Here is a 24,475-nt window from a genome sequence, read left to right on the forward strand (position 1 = left end):
TCCCCACATTACGAGTCTACCGCTCTTAACCACTACACCACACTGACTCTCTAAGATTTCTGCTATAAGACTTGCCATTTAAGAATATAAGAAGTGTCTACTGGAGCAGGCCAACATGCTGTTCTCACAGCAGCCACAATATGTGGGAAACCTGCAAGCAGGGCCTGTTTCAGACATTTACTCTACCTCGGATGCACCATCTTTCTAATCCACTTATTAGGTGGTCTGGAAAGAATGGCAGAGAAAATTAGTTCCTATCTCTTCCCCTCTAACACCTATTGCATATAATGCTAGCTTTAAAAAATAAAATAAAATACAGATTTCTGGAAATTGGTAGAAGCCTTGGAGAAAAAAGGGCAATATAGACTGAAGGTCTTTTGGATCAATGACACAAAGTGTTTATGTTACTGAAGTACAATTAAGGCTAGACTTGGGGGAAATTACCTGGGGGTGGTTGCAAGCACATTAGCGCTTTTATTTTCTAAAAAATCCAAATTACAATCTGCCAGCCCATTAACAAGGTCTGAACATCTGATCTTGAACTCTATTCTAGATGTTATGAGTCTACTCTCAAATATATACAACAAACTAATAGAAATTTCAACAGGAACCATTGAAAACATTATGGGAGACGGATTTAGGTTGCTAAGACCCAATGGCAAGTTATATGTAATATGTAATACGGTAGTTTCGTTGTCCAGTTCCAGTTGTCACACAGAACATGCATATATTCTCTTTCAACAGAGCAGCTTCAAGTTTGGAATTCTAGCTAAACAAAGTTTCTTTCACTTGGTGATTTGTCTTTTAAAATAAGACATACATTTATAATTTACATCAGGTGTGGAATGATATTTTGACCTGTGCTTATTACATCTCCTGCCAACCTAGCAGTTCAAAAGCATGTCAAAGTGCAAGTAGATAAATAGGTACCGCTCCAAGCGGGAAGGTAAACGGCGTTTCCGTGTGCTGCTCTGGTTCGCCAGAAGCGGCTTTGTCATGCTGGCCACATGATCTGGAAGCTGCACGCTGGCTCCCTCGGCCTATAACGCAAGATGAGTGCCACAACCCCAGAGTCGGTCACGACTGGACCTAATGGTCAGGGGTCCCTTTACCTTTACTCATCTTAGTACAGTGGGACCTCGACTTACGAACTACTCGACATCCGACATTTTAGACTTACGAGCGGAAAAAGTGGCTGCGCGCTTACGATTTTCTCGGCACCCGAACGGAAAACCCGTTCGCAGCTAGATGCGGTTTCCTCGATTTACGAATTTTTCCGTTTCCAATGCATTTCCAATGGGAAACCGCTTTTCCTATGGGAAACTCGACTTGCGAAGTTTTCGACCTATGCGTGTGCATTCGGAACGGATTAAATTCGTAAGTCGAGGTCCCACTGTACACAACTTTTTATTTTATTTTATTTTTTTAAGTGAGTGTGCTCCATTTTATACCCATCACAAAACTCAGCTTTTATTGGCACAGATTTTTTCTTATTTGCACAGCTCTGAAAATAAACCACCTCTAGCCTAGCCTAGTTCTTTCATGTTTTGGAGTTCTCAGTTCCTCTCTCCTCCCACAGAAACCATGCACAGAATTTCTAGAACAAGTTCAGTTTTATGTCCTACCAAAAGAATTATTTTAAAAGCACCACTCAAGAAAGCACCAGAGTGGCAGTTTTTATAACAGGAATTTATAAACAGAAGTTCTTCCATGGCTATGATTCTAAGAGCCAACAATTCAGATTTTGTTCCCCCAAAAAAGCAAAAAAAAAAAAAAACAACCATTATAAAAGAACCTTTCCTGAATTAGAACATTAGAACATTCAGACTCCAATCCAGTGCACACTATCAAAGCAATCTTATTTTTCTCTCACACGCATGTGCAAGCAAAGTTTTAAGAATGGCAGACACATGAGGACAGAGAGCACTGTAGTCAAACTACCTCTACAGGCTATTCATCAGGAAATAAGGATTTGTTTTAAGTTTTTCATGTGTGCTAAAACTCAGTCTAAGTTTTTTTTAAAGATGGATACAAATGCTATATTATTTTTCTAGTTAAATAAATTGTTATTAAGGAAATTGTTATTTTTCTCCTTCCAATAAAGTACAGCAGAAAATTTGTCCAAATATAAAAAGTTAACTTATTAAACCTCACAATTCCATAATTATCTCTCTATGTATTTCTAATAGTATAACCAAATCAGTAATTTTTTATATAACTGTAAAAACTACCCTGAAAAATTATTATTCCAAAAATGAAACCTTCATCTGGTTGTAAATATTAAGATTATACCAGCAAGAAGTAGTCTTGTAAAAAAAAAGTCTGTTAAAAAATGATTTACTCAAGTCTTACTGACTAGTGATTTAAATCATGATTTAAATCAAATCCACCTTGGCTGGAGGTTTATGATGAAATACATTTTTCAATGCCTACGTTCAAAGTAGTCTACATGGTACCCCCCTGACATTGTTTAATTATAACAGCTATCATCCCTGATCTTTAGTCATGCTAGCTGGGCTTATGAGATTTTTATTTCACAACATCTGGAAGGCATCCCATTGGCTACCCCTGCCCTGGTTATTCAAAACACAAGTATAAGCCTTTGTTAGTACTGTAGACTTAAGACCACAAATAAACCAAGTTAAGTACCCTACAGAAAACAAAACAGATAATACCTGTGATTTTGCTAGAAATATCACATTCCCTAAAGATCTCAAAATGCACAGGGCAAACTGCAAAGCAAGCATTTGCAGCAGTGCGTAATTAAATGGTGGCTACCGTGCTGGAGATTAAAGGGTGATGGGATAGTTCAGTTATGGGATTATACAGTTAATGGAATTGCTTCACGGACCCAATTAATGAGTCAAACTTTAGTGAAGTACTGGTGTCTCTTCTCATTTAGAGAGGCTTATGATGCTTAAAAAAAAAAAGTTTATTTAAAAACCCAGCAGCTCAACCCATCATTCATATTTTCAAATACTGAAACATGAGAAAGTTTTTTTCTCAAACCATAACACAAGTTATCTATAGTCATATCTCTAACAGTATATAGGAAAATGTCCATGCAGTGTTTGTGTGAATATCATTTTCTATTGTGAGACAGAATAATAATCATTCATTTAAAAGAAGAAAATTCCATTTCTAGTTCTGGAATCCACTAAGTATATGGTAATCAATATGAAATCACATACTTGCTAAGAGTTGTTTATTAAATTTATTAGCTGATTTTCTGAACAATCAACTGTGCATAAATCAACATACAAAAACAGAAGTCCTTTATTTCTATTGTCTTAGTACTTATTTATTCTGCCTTTGAGGCAGATAAATCCAGGGCAGCTAAACCAGTCATAACACAACACTTAGCCAAGTCACTGATCAAGTAATGGCAGCACTCCTGCAATAACAGAAACAAGTAAAGTGGAACCTTGGTTTATGAACACAATTGGTTCCGGAAGTCTGTTCATAAACTGAAGCGTTCATGAACTGAAGCGAACTTTCCCATTGAAAGTAATGGAAAGTGGATTAATCCGTTCCAGACGGGTCCACGGAGTACTCAACCTGAAGCGTACTTAACCCGAAGCATGGGTGTAATTGGTTCTGAAAGTCTGTTCATAAACTGAAGCATTCATAAACTGAAGCGAACTTTCCCACTGAAAGTAATGGAAAGTGAATTAATCCGTTCCCGATGGGTCCACAGCGTTCGTAAACCAAAAATTCATAAACCGAGGTGTTCATAAACCGAGGTTCACTGTAGCTGTTTTATGAAATCTGGAGCAAAAACAAACATGCTGGTTCATAACTGTCTTGTTTTTAATAACTTGCCTAGGAGTCATAGGTGACCAGGAATGCAGACTACTAGCCTCTCTTAAAGGCTAGTAAAAAATGTGCAGGCTAGTAACTGGTCCCATCACCTCCTGGCAAATAGAAGAGGATGAAATGGAGGCAGTGAGAGATTTTACTTTCTTGGGTTCCATGATCACTGCAGATAGTGACAGCAGTCACAAAATTAAAAGACGCCTGCTTCTTGGGAGAAAAGCAATGACAAACCTAGACAGCATCTTAAAAAGCAGAGACATCACCTTGCCAACAAAGGTCCGTATAGTTAAAGCTATGGTTTTCCCAGTAGTGATGTATGGAAGTGAGAGCTGGACCATAAAGAAAGCTGATCGCCGAAGAATTGATGCTTTTGAATTATGGTGCTGGAGGAGACTATTGAGAGTCCCATGGATTGCAAGAAGATCAAACCTATCCATTCTTAAGGAAATCAGCCCTGAGAGCTCACTGGAAGGACAGATCGTGAAGCTGAGGCTCCAATACTTTGGCCACCTCATGAGAAGAGTAGACTCCCTGGAAAAGACCCTAATGTTGGGAAAGATTGAGGGCACAAGGAAAAGGGGATGACAGAGGATGAGATAGTTGGACAGTGTTCTCAAAGCTACGAACATGAGTCTGACTAAACTGCGGGAGGCAGTGGAAGACAGGAGTGCCTGGCGAGCTCTGGTCCATGGGGTCACGAAGAGTTGGACACAACAAAACGACTAAACAACGACAACAACAAGTAACTTGTGTGCTTATTTCCAAGACTGGGTTCATACAAAACTCAAATCAATTTTCAAATTGCAGTACTGTAACTAGATGAATGATGAACCATAAGCTTCTAAATCTCTCATCAAATCTCTGTGCTCAAGGCAGAATTTTTCTAAAAGTCCTGGCTGTCCTTAAATCTGATACCATGAGTCAACAGTAACACTCCTGATCTGAATTTCTGCTACTATATTGGGGCCTGCTAGCCTCAGCATATGCTTTATAAAGCACCAAGAACTAAGGATTGCAGTGAATTTGGTTGCTGTTAGCATGCTGCTAACAGACCAGAGTGAGAACAAGGCACTCATTCAATAAGGGGCACCGAAAGAGCCTAAAGAATTCAGAAGAAGCCACTGATATTAATTGCTGTACAGTAAGTTTGTTCAAGAAGCCTTGGTATAACAATACCAGGCTGCCACATACACCCCAGATCAAGTAAATCAATACAAATACCGTACTTAACCGACGTTCTGCCACCCACTAACATTAAGCCTGCCCCCGCAACATAAATCCTGGCTACACCCATGAATAATAACTAACTGGGAACAACAAATACAATACATTAATAAACAGGGAACATAAAGGAAGAGAGGAAAGCTGTTATAGGAGAAAGAACTGAATGTAAGAGGATAAGGGAGGTGGGATGAAAACAACTGGGGATAATAAGGTACCGTAATTTTCGCTCCATAAGAAGCACCTGACCATAGGACGCACCTAGTTTTTAGAGGAGGAAAACAAGGAAAAAAATATTTTGCTTTCTTGAATTGTCCTAGGCATAGCAGCCAACTCCTAGAGGCCTAGGTGCCTTTGCCCCCCCCAATTAAATATTTGAGGAAGCTTCTTTTGCAAAGGGGGAAAGCTCCATTTTTTTAGTATCAGCTCACAGTTGTGCAGCTTTTTTTTGCAAAGGGGAAAAGCTCCATTTTTTAGGATCAGCTCAAAGTTGTTGAGTTTCCTTGCAAAGGGGAAAATCCTGTTTTTATGGGGTTCAAATCACAGTTCTGCAGCTTCTCTAGGAAAGGGACCAATTTCTACAGTTTCCAGACAGATAATCTAATCAGCCAGTCACATGTCTCCCTCTGCAGACAACAACTGAGGCCTAGGCAAGGGGCCAGGCGGGCAGGAAGGGAACTAGTGTCAGGAGTATGGGCAGGAGTCAGGCTCTGGGGCCTGTAGTGCCTTGCAGGACTGGGGCCTGCCTCAGCTTGTGCTGGGGAAGCAAGGCGTGGCCACACAGGTGAAGACCTCAGCTTGTGCTGGAGAGGCAAGGAGTAGTCACCCAGGTGAGGCCACTTGAGATCTCACTGCACCTGGTGGCAGGAGCTGGGAAGGATAAAAGCCCAGCATTTCCCTTCAGCTCTTTGCCACAGCAACGCTATCCCTGCCTGGTTGCATCTGGCCTCCTGCTCCTTGGACCCTCGCCTTGTCCTTGCTCCTGGGACCCTTGCTTTGCCTTCGCCTTCGCCTTGCTCCTCGACCCTTGGACCTTTGCCTTGCTTCTTGTTCCTTGGACCTTCGCCTTGCTTCTTGTTCCTTGGACCTTCGCCTTGCTTCTTGTTCCTTGGACCTTCGCCTTGCTTCTTGTTCCTTGAGACTTCGCCTTGCTTCTTGCCCCGTGGACCTTCGTCTCTGCCTTGCTCCTTGACCCTGCAACTGCCTGCTGCTGGACCCTCAGCCCTGCACCTGTTGCTGCTTCCTCACCACCATCTTGCCTCTGGTCCTGACGCCCGCCGACCGGACCGTGACAACTAGCTCCCTTATCTCCCTCCCCGATCTCTTCCAATCAGCTGCTGAGCGGGTTCCTTTCAACACTCTTTTCCTTGTTAGCCTTTAGTTCTTTCTATATATTTTTTTAAAAAAGCACGATCTGCCTTTAGCCCCTGGGCAATTCGGCTCCAGGGACCACACATTCGCTCCATAAGACACACAGACATTTCCTCTTACTTTTTAGGAGGAAAAAAGTACGTCTTATGGAGCGAAAAATACGGTATAAGGAGAATGGGAGAAATTACAGGGCTGAGTAAAATACGTTCAGAGGCATGTCAGGATGTGAAGGGAAAATATAAAAGAAAACACCTTCTCTGCTTAGAGCCTTTGGATCAGCAAATTTGGGAGGCTGAGCCACATGTCTGTACAGTGGTACCTCTGGTTACAAACGCTTCTGGTTACGAACGCTTTGGGTTGTGAGCTCCACTAACCCGGAAGTAGCTGTTCCTGGTTGCGAACTTTGCCCCAGGATGCGAACAGAAATTGCACACGCAGCAGGAGGCCCCATTTGTGAAGTTTGTGGGAAATTATGGAACTCCTTCCACAATGAAAATTTTGAGGCAAAGAATTTAAATATCAGTAGACAGGGATGTCAGCAATTTCCAGCTGATTATGCTAAATTCTGACTCCATCTGTTTCCATTCTGTGATTGGCTCTACCCCTGCACCACCACTTTGTGATTGGTGGTCCTCAGTAATTGTCAACCATCTCAAGTTGGCCCTAGTGGTAAGAAAGTTTGAGAATCCCTGCTCTAGGGCATCAGAAAGTTTTCTGATGCAAGTTATCCTATGCAAATTTCCAGATGATTTTCCAATTCAAATATTTCTGGAAAACCCACATCACTGGTACTGGGTTAAATAAGCTAGGAGAGCAATGAGGCAAGGATCTTGCTACTGAAGCAAACAGTTGCTCATAGGAGCTGATTTGGAGGGGAAGGTTTTATAAGACCTGTTATTGGCCCATTGGCTTGTGGGATTAGTGTGGGGTTAGTTAACAGTCAAGAGCCCTTGGATCAAAAAGTTTAATCTGGTTAACAGATGAGAGTGGTGGTGTGTGCAGGCGCTAAGACACTAAGTTGTCCCTGTTCAAGGTCTTCCCTAGAAGGGTACCTTTAGAGCAGAAACTCCTTCGACAACTCCAAGCTTAGCAGCAGATTATAATATTGTTCTTCAGTGCATGCTTCCAAGCACAGGGTGGCACAGAAGGTCCCAAACATTCTGCCTTTGGCTTGGAAGGGATATATTAACTTTGACATCATACTGATCACAGACAAGTGCCTCCACAGTGCAAAGACAATATCTCACCATTCTGGGACAAAGTCCTGGCATGTATAAATTTTGGCTGATTACAAAGACCAGCCAACATTTAGGAACTCTTGAATCCAGGTCTTCAACAAAAGCAAGCCATAATCTCTAACCCAGGGTGGGGGAACATTTTCAGCCCAAAGGCCACATTCCTTAATCAGTAACTTTTTTAGAGCTGCATGGAAAATATTTTTAAAGTGTTAGCCTGAAAAGAAACAGTCTGAGAACTTTGAATCAAAGACAATAGAATATATATGAGAAGCCAGAGGACCAAGTCACAAATGTACACATCTCTAACTTTTGAAAGTTGGCAGCCTATCACAGTAAATAAGAGGCATGTTTGAGTAGGATCTGAATAATGAATGTGCTCTGAACACAACTGGAGTGTTTACAGTAGTAAACTAATTTGCACTGCTCCAACTGTTCTAACAAAATCAATAGCAGAAAGTGTCAAACAAATAAAAGCTTTATGTGCAATTACAGCAATATAAATATTGATGCACAAAATATAACACATCCATCCACTAGATGATCAAACCTTCTTTTGGACATCCTCCATGAGACGCACCATAAGAACTTCCAAACACAAATGCATCAAACCTCTTCATTGCTTCCTGTTTTGTTTATTTTCCAACCATGCAAGGGACAACCTGCTACTCTTATTCTATAACTAAAGAAGTACCTAGCTATACAAAGCTCTACAAGGAGACGAAGTAAGGCCTGCATGTGCCTGCCAGAATCAAATTGCAAAGCCTAGTTTATATAAATAAAAAGGCAGTATAAGTGCAGTACTGTATATGATATGATATTATTTTTATATTTCCTTTCAGTGCAGAAGAATCACCAATAAAATAAACACCACAATAACACCAGGATTGTTCTGACAGTATTTAAGCCAGTAGTGCCTGAAGAGCACACATGTTAAGCAGTGAGGGTGATAAATTTAAGAACTGGGAAGAAGTTCAGAAATGAATTACCCCAGATCAGAAAACTATCCTTCATGGGCAGGGCCCAAATCCTGCCCAATTTCAAAAATGGCTCATAACAGGCTCACCCCAGTATCAACGAGTCCTTCCTGCCACCTGTCTCTCCCCTTTTTTCAAAAAGTGTCATTGCAAAAAAAGTAGGGGCCAATGGCAGGGAATACTGATATGTTGTAGAAATACTATCTTTGCCAGTAGAGGTAATGTTTGAGATCCAGGTGCCCATTAAGAGAATCCATTACAGTGGTACCTCGGTTTATGAACACAATTGGTTCCGGAAGTCTGTTCATAAACTGAAGCGTTCATAAACTGAAGCGAACTTTCCCATTGAAATTAATGGAAAGTGGATTAATCCGTTCCAGACGGTCCGCAGAGTAACTGTTCATAAACTGAAGCGAACTTTCCCATTGAAAGTAATGGAAAGTGGATTAATCCGTTCTGGACGGGTCCGCGGACTACTCAACCTGAAGCGTTCATAAACTGAAACATGGGTGTAATTGGTTCCGGAAGTCTGTTCATAAACTGAAGCGTTCATAAACTGAAGCGAACTTTCCCATTAAAAGTAATGGAAAGTGAATTAATCCGTTCCAGATGGGTCTGCGGAGTTCATAAACCGAAAATTCATAAACCGAGGTGTTCATAAACCGAGGTTCCACTGTACTACCAGGCAATGTGAGAGGCTGCATCCCTAATGCCTCCAACTCCAGCAACAAAGAGGATATCAAGAACTCTATTTCCCAGGCTCCCCAGCAACAATGGAAATCCCCTCTAGCATCCAGGCCTTTAAAAATATAGTATCTCTGGCACTGCTGGAATCCTCTAACCTACCCTTCCTGACACCATTAGTAATGGTAGGTTTTGGGGGAAAGGGCTGGAGAAACCAGGGCTGAGGGGGTACAGTGGAACCTCGGTTGTTGAACGTAATCCGTTCCGGAAGACGGTTTGACTTCCAAAACGTTCGACAACTGAGGCACAATTGCCGGTTGGAAAATTCCTTTGAAAAAATGGAGAAACACGTCTCGGAAGCCGTTCGACTTCAGAGGTGTGTTCGGAAACGGAAGCATTCACTTCCGGGCTGTCGGCGTTCGAGTTTCGAAATGTTCGGCTTCCGAAGCATTCAACAACCAAGGTTCCACTGTTTCTCTGAGCCTTGTCATTCTGAACTGTCTCAAATAATTCTTGGAAAGGACTCCAGTTTTTGCAAGAAACCAGAGAAACAGGGAACCAATTGCAATGTGGCATGGTTGTGGAGCAGCCCACCTTTCACTGTTTTAACTACTTGTGAAGCAAATAGTTTTCCCCACTTTTCTTTATGTGTCACTAATGGTAACATTATTCCTGCATTCCTAATATCATGGGGGTTGGAGGGGACAGGGGACGGGGCTAAGTCAGGACACGGTGGGACCATTCACAGGGATGAGCCGGGGGTGGGGGGAAGAGGGGACGTGATACGTCATGGGTCAGGTCAGGGTGGGCGGAATCACAGGGATAAGCTGGGGGGAGGGGACGGGATACATCATGGATCGGCACAGGGTGGGGGCAGTCACAGGGATTAGCCACAGCAACGTGTGGCAGGGCCAGCTAGTGACTTCTAAAAACATATGCCTGAAATTAGCAGAGGGAAAATGCTGCCCTTGAAGTCATAAATCTGCCCCCTCAGTGAGGTTCTTAATCACTTGGCAAGGCAGGTGCCCTGCTGTCTTGGACATGAAGTTCAGCACAAGACTCTGCTTGCAAATACAACCTAAAACAGGCCTGGCAGTGTGCATACAAAGCTGCAATAGGGTAGAGCACACATCTGCATTACACCACTGCTAGGCGAAATGGAAGGTGAACTATTTATTATTACGACACATTTAATTATTCACGTCTTTTTAAGTGGTGCTGTGGGAATCAATGCCAACATTCACTTGGAGTTCTGCAGGTACATTGCTGGTGCCTTCCTGCAACTTGCTCTTTAGTAATACAAAAGGTCCAGGGATGAATTCCAGTCTACACTCATTTCCACAGTTCCACAGTGAGATTAGTACAAATCCAAAGGGAAAGAGAATTTGAATGCCCAGTCCAGCTTAAAACAAAATTTTGCTACCGGTAATACTTAAGTCCTTCATCCAATGCAAAGCCCTGCATAGTCATCACTCTCTCCAAGAATCTACAAAATGCTGGTACTCATGTCAAATCTCACCCTTCCAGTTCTCCAGGTCTGGGTCTCTCTCTCTCTCACACACAAGTTAATCAACATTCTCTGCCCACTGAACATGCTGAGCACTCCAAGGACTGCTTAAAAAAAAATTAAAAAGTGATGGGGAGGAAAATATGCCAAAAGTGTTTTTGTACTTTTGCAAATCTCAAGATGCTCCAAGCCTAATGATACCTCCTAGTGTGGCTACTGTTGTTCTGGCTACATAAGCAAGTAAAGCAACAGCACTTACCAACTGGGTAAGAATATAGGGAGATAATGATAACAGTAAGACATGCGAGTAATGAAGACTTCCATAAGACACCAATGGTCAATATCTAGAACAGAACAGTTCTCACAAAATCCTTTCTGAATGAGTTTTTACTAATGTTATGCTAATGACATTTAAACTGCAACAAATTGAGGAAGTATTTATGTACAATAGGCCCCCAGCTGGCTCTAATCTCACCATTTATCAAAAACAAGTAATCAGGAGGAGATTTCCAAGCTAACTAGATGCAACTACTCATCTCACAGTATTTAACACAACCCTCGTTGAACACAAAAATGCGGATACAGATTGGTAGTAGCATTCACAATACATGCTGGAAATAATTTGTATTGCTGGAAATAATTCATAAAACTACATCCTCAATACTGGACTAATTTTTAAGTGTTTTCATTCCAATTTATTAATGAAGTAAAAGTGTTGTACAGGCTGACTCTCCAGAATTAATGAAAAGCCCAACACTTGACAATTCAATGCAACTTAATCCCCAGTAAATTAGTCCCACGACTTTTGTGTCTCCATTATACTGTAGTACAGGAGCTCCTCTGTACCAAACATTAAGGTATGCCAGTATACATGCACTGAGCTGTCGTAACTTTTTTTCCTGAATAGTGCATTATGAAGGTTATGTGCCTTTATACAAGGAGATAAAACTTTTCACAAAAAATAGCTAAATTTCATCCAATCTGTGGCTTGATATTTTACACCACAGTCATATTCATATTGTAAACTGCTTCAAGGGTTTTTTCTACAATCAAGTTGTATATAAATTTTACGAATTTTTTTTTAAAAAATTAATGTCTACTCAGAAGTAGGTTTCATTGGGTTTAAAATACATGGGTAAAAGAATGCAGTGATTGTGTGATTTCTGCCAAGTCATCAAGAAGTGGGGGGGGGGAGATATACAAACTGGCAATTTGCATGGGACATTAAGCCACAATTAAAATAAGCTACAGTTTTCATGTGAATGAGCAACATGCTGGTGCACACTGCTGAAACTTTTCCCCTGAACTTCCCACACTCCCAGGGAAAGAGCAATAGTCTGACTTGTCGTGTTTATTTCTCCCAGACAAACTCGCAAGAAATAAGTCAAGATGAACCGTTGTCTTCTGCTCATGGTTTGTTTGGAAAGAACAGGCAGCACAGCTGCAACACAAGCAGAAGCAGATAAGGAGCAAAGCAGCTGTTTCACATTAAACCATGGTTTATTTTAACTATGGCTTAAGGTAATATGCAAACTGAGTTTTCATGCAGCATTCTATGGTCTTTTTAACCTGTATTTCTTTAGTGTGAGACGTGTGTTTTACACTGAGCTCAGGTTCTGGGCAACAGGTTATTATGAACACTGTGAATTATACCTTTATAACTTGAAAAGGTTTGTACTGGTGTTGGAATAACTTACATGTATCAGCAAGTTTTAGTCACCCAGTCGTATAAATCATATCCTAGCTTATTACTACAGCTCTGGTAGCAAAGCAATGCATTATGTTGTACCGGTAGCATCATCAAGGGAACAGAATCTATTCAATTCATGTCACAGACTACACTGGTGCCCTTTGGCAAGGAATTCTGCACATCAGTTAACACAATGACAAATAGAAAAAACAAGGACCTCATTTCCAAGGGTCAGTTGGGTATGTCTGTTGAAGAGACTACTATAAATGCTCCATTGCAGGGGTATGGAACCTGTGGTCTTTCAGATTCCCATCATCCCTGGCCACTGGACATGCTGGATGGGGCTGATGGGAGCTGGGGTATGTCATCTGGAGGACCACAGGTCCCCTCTCCCCTGCTGTACTAGGATACCACAATGCCAGTATTTGACTGCTGGGGGAAGAGCTCACACTTATATAAGAATTGCAATGAGCCTCATTACGGGCTCAGGGCGGCTAACACTAGATATAAAACAATTGATTTAGATAGAACTTAAAAACAAGATTAAACACAACATTAAAATTAAAATGCAGCCTCATACGGAAAGGAAAAAGGGAAAGGGAAAGTGGGGGAGGGAATCAAGTTGGGTCCAGGCCAAAGGCCAGGTGGAGCAACTCTGTACTGTACCCTTCATATAGAGACACAAAGGTACCATTCCCCCACCCCAATGCTTTTAATGAAACATGGAATGTGACATCAGTTGAAAGGTATGTGTAAATACTATTAGTAATCATTCAACTTTCTATGATATTCCATGTAATTTGCTTTCTCCAATTAGGGCTCATTTTATATAGTAATAAAAATAAAAGACCCCTGGATAGTTAAGTCCAGTCAAAGGTGACTATGGGGTGTGGCGCTCATCTCGCTCCAGGCCAAGGGAGCCAGCATGACAGAATATGTAGTAATATATAGTAATATCTTCAGCCATTAAGAATGATTGTAAGCAATGGGATAGATTAAATCTAAGTTGTTATTTTAATCAATGTGAATTTCTGAGCACTTAAAAAAAAAGCATCAGCAGCAAAACTGTTACACACCTTTTATCATCAACAGACCCATGCAGGTGCACCAACCAATTCCAATGCATGTCTTGCATCACAGAATGCATACAAAAACAAGCCCTGTTTGTGTTTAATATTATAGTCCTTAACTGCAAGAATAGGCATGAAACACCCACATACGAAAGCACAGCCAAGAGCTGCTATTATGCACGACCACCTGTAAAATATTGTTGAACCAGTGCGCACTGCATCACAAAATCTGCTCTTTCTCCAATAAAACACCAGAGAGGTGCAGATAAGCGAAAAAGTCAATCTTTCCAATAGTCAAGGCAACCTAGAATGAAAATTATAATTGTAACTGCCAGGAATCCCTTTAAAGAAAGGTCTAAATCCCTTAGGATGCACACTTACATCAACACAACCCACTTCACAAGTACCGTGTTTCTCATATTATAAGACATGTCTTATATTTATTTTTTCCTCAAAAAAACACACTATAGCTTATTTTCAAGGGATGTCTTATTTTTTTCCTCCTCCTCCTGCCGTGGCCGGCATTGCTGCTGCGCCTATTACTATGTCTTATTTTCGGGGTATGGCTTATATTCCTTGAATGCTTAAAAATCCTGCTATGGCTTATTTTATGGGTATGTCTTAAAATATGAGAAACAGGGTACTAAATACTTCCCAGTAGTAACAGCAGAAGTGAGAGCACAGCTGCATCGATGACTTACTCTTTAAAAGAAAACAAAATTACAGTTCTGCATCACTAAAAAGAAGATCTATTGATAGCGGCTTGCTGCTCAGGCAGCTATTGCCCAGACAGCTCATTATTTGGTAAATCAGTCGTCATCATCTTGCTACTCCAGGTACACTTGGAAAACATCACACACTACTGGCAAATATGCAAACCTTCCACCTACCCTTGGACCAAGCAAGTCCCATGCATTCAGAACCACGAGGCTTACAGCAGCCTTCCCCAACCTAGTGCCCTCCAGATGTTGAACCACAATTCCTGTCATTCCTTGCCATGTTCGTTGGGGCTAACAGCAGTTGTAGTGCAAATCATCCAGAGGGCCCTAGGTTGAAGAAGTTGCCTTGGAGACTCAAAAAAAGACAGATCACAGCCATCTGTCTCCCACCAAGCATGGGTGCTTAAAACAGTACTGATGCTCCTGGTTCAAACTAGCTTTGGAGTAAAAAACCTGGACCTACGTTCTTTAAATATTGGCATCATTCCCATGTGCACCCTCTCAGCAACGCCACCTTAACAATGCCATCAATTCACAATAACCGAATAATAATTAATTTTATATTCCTTTTATCATTTTTAACAGATTATGAAACACTTAGACTTAAAGCATTCTACCCCCCCCAACAACTGCATATGTAAAAAGAACAATTCATAAAATTGCAGATTTTGAAAACCACTGACCACACAATTGCTCTATTAAAGTAACTATTATCACTTTTGCATTACAGAAGACAAAGGGAAAGGCCATGGATTAGCAACTGGGTAGTGAGGATCTGGGACACAGTGTGTCTGGGCAGGCATATATAAAGGATACAGCTGGCAGAAAATGGATAAGCAGAAAGAACCAACCAGAAAATCCTTAGCTGAAAAAGCATTAAGCTTTTACTTCCAAACCCGTTTCTCTGCACTTTTCAAGAATTCTGCTAGCACAAATATAGCATGTCCCTTTCAAGTTTTAGAAGGCATGAAGGGGTCCTCATAGGGAGTGAGGCCCCACCAATACAGTCATACCTCATGTTACGGATGCTTCAGGTTACGTGTTTTTGGGTTGCAGACTGCAGGAAACCCAAAGTAGCGGAATGGGTTACTTCCTGGTTTCGCTGCTTGGGCCTGTGCGGAAGCGGAAGCGCTAAATCGCACTTGCGCAGAAGCGCCAAATTGAGCTGGCGCTCCACTTTAGGGTGCGAACGCTGCGGGTTGCGGACGTGCCTCCGTCATGGATTACATCCGCAACTCGAAGTTCCACTGTAACTGACTGTAAGGTCAAATGGCCTTTCCTGACCCTATCCTGATGTCTACATGTTATGTGTGGACCTCTGCAGGTGGAAAGTCTATACAGCTATGGGCTTCTCCAAGAACCAGAACCCTGATCATGGAATACTGCAGCTCCGAGGGGAGCCTATGCAGATAAACTGTTTCCTTGTAGATGCCCATGCCCCATACATGGACAGTGGGAAGCCAAGCAACTTCAGGGACGAGTCATCCAAGTGGCTCCATTCCCCAGTAACACATGAGGACTCATTCATGTTTATAAGGCACAAAGACGGATTGCAATAAAATACAACTGCAAGAAGTAGTGATAATCAAAATTACATTTTGCAGAATTGCAACATTAAGTACTGTAGTTAAAATTAGCCATGGCAATTCTGGATCAATTTATATTCAAAAATAGCTCATCTGCACTTAAACCTCAGAGAAGTTAAAAAAGGACAAAAGCAGATCTATATAAAGACTAAATTGCTTATGGTGATGGCACAACACAGTTTATATTGCCTAACCTAAGGAAGAGATATGGTCAGCTTTTGACTTAGCTAACTACCAATTAACTGAATGAAATTAAGATTTTTAGCAGCATTAGGGTAAAAAAAGATTTGAACCCAAAGATTGTAGGACTCATGTGCCCTGAACACACTCTCAGAATAAATATTCTAATGCTATCTTAAAAAATAAAATCGTAAGTATTTGTTTCCAGGCCCTGTTTAAAATTCTGGTTATAACATCTAAAGACATATATGGTTTGGGACACTTGAAGGACCTAGAGGCACACAAGGGCACTCTCTCCTCCTGTGGTTTCCAGCAACTGGTAGGCCTATCCTATCCAGTAGCATTACTGCGTCTAACAGTGGAGGCAGAACATAGCCACCATGGCTCATAGCCATTGACAGCATTCTCCATTTATTCATCTAATCCACTTTTGAAGCTATCAAAATTGGTGACCATCACTGCCTCCTGTGGGAGTAAGTTCCACAGTTTGCTGTTTATATGCTGTTTATAAACTATGTGATGTTATAAATAAATGTGGTGATATGAATAAACAAGAGTTTAAAGCAGGCTTCCTCAATCCTCCAGATGTTTTGAGACTACAATTCCCATATCCCTGACCACTGGTCCTGCTAGCTAGGGATCATGAGTGTTGTAGGCCAAAAACATCTGAAGGGCCAAGGTTGAGGAAGCCTGGTTTAAAGCATGGGTAGGCAAACTAAAGCTTGGGGGCCAGATCCAGCCCAATCGCCTTCTAAATCCAGCCCGCAGACAGTCCAGGAATCAGCATGTTTTTACATGATTAGAATGTGCCCTTTTATTTAAAATGCATCTCTGGGTTATTTGTCGGGCCTGCCCAGTGTTTTTACATGAGTAGAATGTGTCCTTTTATTTAAAATGCATCTCTGGGTTATTTGTGGGGCATAGGAATTCGTTCTCCCCCCCCCAAAAAAATAGTCCGGCCCCCCACAAGGTCTGAGGGACAGTGGACCGGACCCATGCTGAAAAAGTTTGCTGACCCCTGGTTTAAAGTCACAGACAACAGGTACTGAGCATAAATAAAAGGATGAACATGTTCATTATTCTCCAATTGATAAATTACCAAATGGGAAAACAGGAAACTGCTTTATACCAAGTCAGAACATTTGTCCATCTTGCTTGATTATAGTATTATCATAATGATGAGCAACTGCTCTTTAGTTTCAGATCAGAATAATTCCCAGCCTTAAGTAGAGATCCCAGTGACTGAACCTGGGATCTTTTGCATGCAAAGCATGGGTTCTCCCATCCAGCTACAGTCATACAACTATCATTTATATTAATCAGAAATTAAAGTGGTCAACTGTCAGTGATGACAGTTAAGTGATGAGAACATTTCTCAAGAACTGGGTATCAAGCATTAATAGAAAAATATCAGATCCAAACATGTTTCAATCTACAGCTCTCTTCATTATTCTTAAGATCATTAAGGACTTTTAAGATGAGTGGGAGAAGGATAATTAGCCTCATCAAACCTTAGACGTAGCCTAGTCAGGTTTGTAGAGTTAGGTTCTTGGTGAGAGGGAGAGGTCTCTAGAGAACTGTATTAAAATTTGTTTCAAACTCTGGCCTTCTCAATGGTTGTGGCACACTTTTATTATACTTTGGTGGGTAGAATTTGATTTCTCAACAAAATCATTGCATCTACATATATTTCCAGGTGGAGCTGGGATTAAATCAAATCTTCACTTAAAGAAAATTTTGTTTTGAAATGGAAACCAAACCACATTTTCCCCTGCATTTGTGTAGGAATCAAAATGCCTTCACACCAACTGCCTGTCATGTTTAATATAGCTAAGTTTGCAGTAATAGTTTTCCAACTCAGGAAAGCCTATGAGTCTAGCCTTGCAACCTGAGATACATGGCACATGTGCATATATGTTTTATATTTCATGTGTTCTACTGCATGTGTTTTAGTATGCTTTTTCTATTATTTTAGCTTGTCTGTTAGAATGTTTGCTCATTTCCCCCGGCTATAACCTGAACCAATGAATTTTGGTTTAGATAACTTATGGCACAGAATTTGATTGGGGGAGGGTGAGTCTACTGATTCTTCTGGACGTTTTACAGCTTCTGATGCCATTGACCATAATAACCTTTCTGGTGCAACTCTCTAGGATGAAACTTGGAGGCACAGTGTAATATGACTACGGTCCCTTTCTGGGGTTAAAACCCCAGAATATGATGCTGGGAGACTTTTGTTCCATCCCTTGGCCATTGATATTTAGGGGTAATTGGACATCTAGCCCTAAAGTTCTGTCTTTGTTCTCATGCTTTTCAACAGGTACTGTATATAAAACCACAGAGAGAAAGCAACTGATGGTTTGAGCAGAGGTAGCATTAATATGTGGATGAAACACAGTTCTATCTTTCTTTTCCACCATCTAATTCCAGGGACGTAACCCTGAATAGGTGATCTGGGAAGCTCCAGGGTTACATGAGATGTTTACAAGATTCACCATTACTGTACATAAACCTTTGCTATCAAAAACGAATGAGTACTTGTAAGCAGTAAGGAACTAAAAAATGTTAAGGAGTAACAACTGGATAAAAATGATAACAAAATGCAGAGAAGATGTAAAGAATCAGTAGAAAGGGATGGAAGGAAGTCTTAAGGTTTAAGGAACCTGAAAAGAAGGTTTGTAAAATAGTAGGATTCCTTATTAAAAGTTCAAATTGTGGTTTGATTTCTGTATCTGTTTTTTATTGCTTACTATCTGTGAAAATTAATTTAAAAAATTACAAAAAACACACACTAATGAGTACCAACAATAGTGAAGAAAGTTAATTCCATGATGCAATTGTAGAGAACTAAAATAATAAGAGCAACCTAGAAGATCCCATATTTAATACAAAATAAATAGCTATTGAAATAATTAACAGTATGAACAATCATCACTAAGTTTATTTTTCTTATCACTTGCAGGTGTCCAATTCACTAAAGTGTTACTTTTTTAAAATCAGCTTTATATCTCAAATGAGAATCAAAATGAAGCAAACAATGTATAAATATGTATCAACTGGGGAATCTTACGTTAACAGAGATTCTTGGGAAGCAAATTCACTGAGTCATATCTCCCTGGAAACATGAAACTAAGAACAATCCAGCACATTTTCATCTGATTATAAGATGATACTCAACACACAATTACCCTTCTTAAAATAAAAAAATATATCCAGATCTACCAAGAGCCATGGATCATCACATTCAGGTTCCTTTCACATTGAATTAATTCAACTGATTTAAAAATGACAGATTGGTCTATCTACGAGTATATAGAAAATTAGCCAACAAACCCTGTGATAGAATCTCCCCCTACCTAAAATTCAAAGGAGCATGGCATTTCCCCCTAGTTGACAGTAGCTTGATATCAAAAGAAATCCAGCATACACACACATTTACAAAAACACTACAAAACTATATACCAAATTTCTGAAGAATTAAAAATAAAACTACTGAAATGATGTTAATGGGGGGGGGGGACCCAAGGTATGAATCACCAGTTATATATTTGAAAAATTCAGTACATCCAAGTATATACTATACTGGAGTTAAGTGATAGATGCTTCTATAAACAGTGATAGATGCTTCTAGCTAAATAACACCCAAAAAGTACTTTGCTGACATACCAGAAGTAATCCCAACTTTCACTATAAATAGTTTAGAGGTGGTGGTAAGAAAATAGTTGTTAGACAAGTGATCAACCTGCAGGATTTACACTTTTGAAAGCAACACTGGAGCTTTTTCTGCATCCCAGTGGGGTATCCTGAATGTCCTGTAAGCAGTGAATATTAAGCAGCAAGTCCCTTGGTGTAAAGCCTATACTACTGCTATGGAGAAATCTGTGCCCCTTTCTCTCATTGAAGAGACAAACGATGGTAGTATAAATAAATAAGGATGGATACAAAAGAAATTCAAGGGGCACACAATCCTCTCTCTCCCTCTTTCAGAGTTTGTAGGTTGTCTAAAACAATGCCGGTCTTCCAGCTTTTCAATTTGTCCTTCTCCATGTACTGTACAAAAAAAACGAAACCCTAGTTGAACATACAGAATAGTAAGAAGAGAATAAATAAAGATAAGATCCAACATGTTTCAAAATAATAATAATAATTATACTTGATACAATCTAGTTAAGATACTAGTGGTATACATCAGATACAAAGCAGTTTCATAAACTGTTTGAAAGTGGGGTTGTTGTTTTTAAGTTAACAGTCTTGGTTTTAACAAAACATTTAAAATAAATGTTCTAGTATTTCACTATACAGTAATACATTTGACCATTACGTGGGAGGTCCAGTCATACTCCCCTAGATTCTATCTAGGGAAGGGATGGGAACCTATAGCCCTCCACATGTTTTCAGACTAAAATTTACATAATCTCTGACAATATACCATGCTGTCTGGGGTTGGTGGGAGTTGTAGGCAAACAGTGTCTAGAGCAGGCATAGGCAACCTTGGTTTTTCAGATGTTTTGGAACTAGAACACCCACGATCCCTAGCTAACAGGGCCAGTGGTCAGGGATCATGGGAGTTGTAGTACAACTCCCATGATCCCTGACCACTGGCCCTGTTAGCTAGGGATCATGGGTGTTGTAGTTCCAAAACATCTGGAGAGTCAAATTGCCTATGCCTGATCTAGAGGGCCACAGGTTCACCAATCCACTCTGGGTCCTATGTAAGAGATTCTGCAACCCTGCTCTTCCCCAGAGCTCTGCATCCAAGTTGGGAGGGTAGGCTTGAAATTGTCAAAAAAAAGTATCTCTTTCCACATATGCAGAGCTGTATACAGGGCTGGGATAACAGAAGAAGAGCCACATGCTATTTCAATTCGTACTATATGTTTCTTTAATCCAAATTCAAATGTACAACTGCTAGTACAAATGTCTACATATCAAGCTCAAACCTAACACCACCATAGAAGTAACATTCATTGAACCACCAATATCACCAACATTTCAAACAAAAGATACAGCTATTACCTACTCAGTACTTTGTTCATCTGCTTAGGTAAACTGACCCAAAGTAAATCCAACTGCATATACAATTGATACCTCTATTGTAAACTGACTTGAAGGAGTTTACTCTCAAAGGCAGCATAAGAGAGAAGATGCTTTAACAAAAATTTGAATACTATCTAAATGATATTATACTGCATTATGCAAAAACTGGTTAAAACAAGAAGGCAAACTATAAGCACAGCAAAACACAATTGGGTGTAAGAATAGACATGTTCAGGCAAGCACAATTTGATGAGTAACTAAAAACTTAAGGCTGCTGGTTGCAGGCAACCAATATTTAACACACATACAAATGTATAAGTGCTCGTGCACCTTGTATACAACAAACAAATGATCTGGAAAAGTGATTCCTGGATATTCTTCAACTGCTTCCTTCCCCCAACAGGTGATCAGCACTGATCATTTACTATGCAGAGGTAAAAGAAGGACCCCTCAAACAGAATAGTGTGTGCACAAGGCTCTTGCTGGTTGACCATCACTGTACTAGTTTCTTCAAAATACTTTAAAAATATAGTAAAGTTGCACCTGGTTAACCTCTGGACAGTTAACTTAGGAAATGGAGGTAGTGAAATATAAATGCAATGAAAACCTTTTGCAATAAATACTATTGTCAGAAACTTAAGTTTCCACTTTCCCTTATGCCTCAAAGGCAGAACAAGGAGCCGTACTGTTGAACTGCACTGCTCAAAAATAAATTGCTATACTCCCAACTCTATATGAAACTGGAGACACCTATTGCACAACCAACAAGAAGCACCAAAAGAAAATCCTTTATGAAGCTTGTTTACAATTTAAATCCATAAAGTGAACATGCACCACATGCAATGTGCACAGGAGTGGAAAAGAGGAGGGTCCAGGTCAGTTTCATCATGAAAGGCAAAATTTAAAGAGGAAGGGCCAATCTTCATTCATCCAGATAGACTAACTGGGAATCTAATGAAACCTGACACCTCTACTCTAAAGGGAAATTCTGCTAAGGATCCACACTTAGCAGAATCACCAAAAACCCAAGAAACAGTAGTCAGATTTTTAAATCATCCTGGACAAAATGAAGTAAGAAAAAAATAAGTCTGGGTTTGTAGTAGAAAAAAAATGAACAGCAGCAGTCAAGGTTAGACAAGGAGAATTTCCTACTAAAAGCATTTTCTGTCCTATTCCCCCCAAATGCAGACAAGTGCACTCCTCAGCAATAAACATAATCCATGATTATCCAATAGATATGCATACATTAATTTTAAATCTACACCATGTGGCAGAACTGTTACTAAAAATGTAACATTTAGAACATAAAATAAAATGTAGTTTTACTTCACTTATAATCCATTTTGTTGGCAACCATCCGCCTCGGGAGACAATGGAAAAGTGTGCCTATTTTTATTTTAAAAACAAACCTGTTCAAAGCTACCTGTTCTACAAGATCCAGTTTTAAAGCATTCCCTATTCACTTATCTGAACTACAGGGAAAGAAACTACCATTCGTTTCATTCTTCCACTCCCTTTCCCACACTATAAACATTCAGATTATCCCCAACGGCATTACCTTTGAATTAGCTAATAATTATCACAGTGTCCAAACTGGTTCAGAAGAAAATAACTACAGCAAGGCTGACAACTAAAACTGCTGACTCTTTTGACCCATTCCCCCAACCACCCAAAAAATGATGGGGGAACACAGATGAAGAAAACCTTTCCACAGCAACCGCCTATCGGTTCTGCCCACAGGAAAAATAATCAACTTGGTCAAAAGGTTTTGGGAGAAATACGAGTCCTCTTCTCCCTCCCGCACTCTCTTTTTTTTGGGGGGGGGGTGGAAGAGAAATGAATCCAATGAGTACCAGAAGGCCGGGGAGGGGGAGAGAAGGAAAGCCAAGTGAATACCGCTGCTTCTTTTTTCCTTGTTTAAACTGGGGGCAGGGTGAGCAAGTCAGCTCCGAATCTCGCTGGTCAGTTGCAGGCGCAGCTCGCAGACTTTCCGTGCAGCTCATTCTCGGGGATATAGGAAATATTTGGGCAGGGGGCGCTGAAAAGAGTCTTTCTCTCTCCAATGAATCGAAGGGGGGAGAGGGAGGCTCCCGGTTTAATGAATTGGGGAGCAGAGGGGGCGACCATCATGCAGCAGCAGGACTTTGGGAAGGTGCGGGGTGGGGGTGGGGGCGGTGGAAATCAATAGCACATAAAACTCAAGGTCTCGGGAGTCAAAGGGAAGGGGGAAGGGAAAAGGCGCTTTAGGAGCAAGGTTTTCGGAGAAGTGGGATTAGAGCGGGGAAAGAGGGGCGTGTTGCCTCCACCCGTTTCATTCAGGTCTTCAGGTTCCTCCCGCTGCGACTACCAGGGGCTTTTTTTGTGGGGGGGGAGACTTAGGTTGGAGGACGGGGGGGCGTGTTGGTTGGTGTGCTGTCGTTGCCCCGTCAGTATGCAGAGGAGACTAGAAATATGTATGTGTGCATGCATATTTGTGTGTGTGCGCGCGCGCGTGTCTCGTCAGGTTCAGCCGCACTCGGGGGCAGCAGAGGAAAGTGGGGTGGGGGGGGTCTGAAGCCGTACCCCCTCCCCGCTGCCCAGCCCAGCCTCGCTCAGCTACCTGCCTCCCTGCTTCCCTCCCCAGAACTCACCCAACAAAGTTGCTGCTGCTTCTGCGTGCGCCGCTGCTCGCTCCCTCTCCAGCGCCCGGGATGAGCTCACCCAGCAAGCTTGCCTCGCTCCGCCTGCTTACCAGTCCAACTCTCGCGAGAAGCCGCGTGGCTGCGGCCATCGGCGCGCGCCGCGCCAAAGAGTGGGACCCGAGCAGCCTCGGCAGTTACTATGGCAACTGCCAAGCGCCGGGCCTAGCGGTGGACCGCGAAGCCTTGCGAGCCCAGGCAAAGAAAGGGGGAAAGGGGGCTCTGCTCCGGAGGGTGTTGTCGCTGCGGTAGCCTGTCCTCCGCAGCGGCTCTGAAAGTCGAGGCACGCTTCGCGCCCTTGCAGTTGCAGCAGTGGCTCTACGGACGAAGGCGGAGGAAAGGCGCCCCCAGCAGCTTCTTCCCGGTTCGCGGCTATGCAGCCAACCTACCGATAATACCTAATGCGGCTGCTAAATTCTCGCCCGTTATTTTTCCTACATAAATCCAGCGTGGACTCGGAGACTGTCCTTGGGAACTTACTGCAAAAAAAGTGCAGAAGCCTTCCTGTGCAGCGACTTCCGTGCAAAGCAGTGGCTTTTTCCATCAAGCCATGCACGAACACACAGCGGGTGGATACACAAATTAGCGATCAACAACCCAGTGCTATGCACTCTGCAAGTCTCGCTGATATTTGTAGGGCTTGCTCCCAAATAACTACCAAATAACTGCGTAAAATTCAATTTGATTGAATTCGGCTGCAACCA

The 24,475-nt window shown here is 41.4% G+C and overlaps 1 protein-coding gene across 5 annotated transcripts in view; it reads right to left on the reverse strand.

Moving 5' to 3' along the window:
• The window catches only part of SIPA1L1 (signal induced proliferation associated 1 like 1), a 152,897-nt gene extending 129,048 nt beyond the window's left edge, over nt 1–23,849 (reverse strand). For all 5 annotated transcript variants that reach the window (XM_035113094.2, XM_035113106.2, XM_060273729.1 and 2 more), the window contains exon 1: nt 23,724–23,849. The gene's annotated coding sequence lies outside the window, so the exon portion shown is untranslated. The remainder of the gene's footprint in view (nt 1–23,723) is intronic.
• Between the last annotated feature and the right edge of the window lie 626 nt (nt 23,850–24,475).

Source organism: Zootoca vivipara, chromosome 1, assembly GCF_963506605.1.
Source record: "Zootoca vivipara chromosome 1, rZooViv1.1, whole genome shotgun sequence".
In the NCBI taxonomy this organism is placed as follows: Eukaryota; Metazoa; Chordata; class Lepidosauria; order Squamata; family Lacertidae; genus Zootoca; species Zootoca vivipara.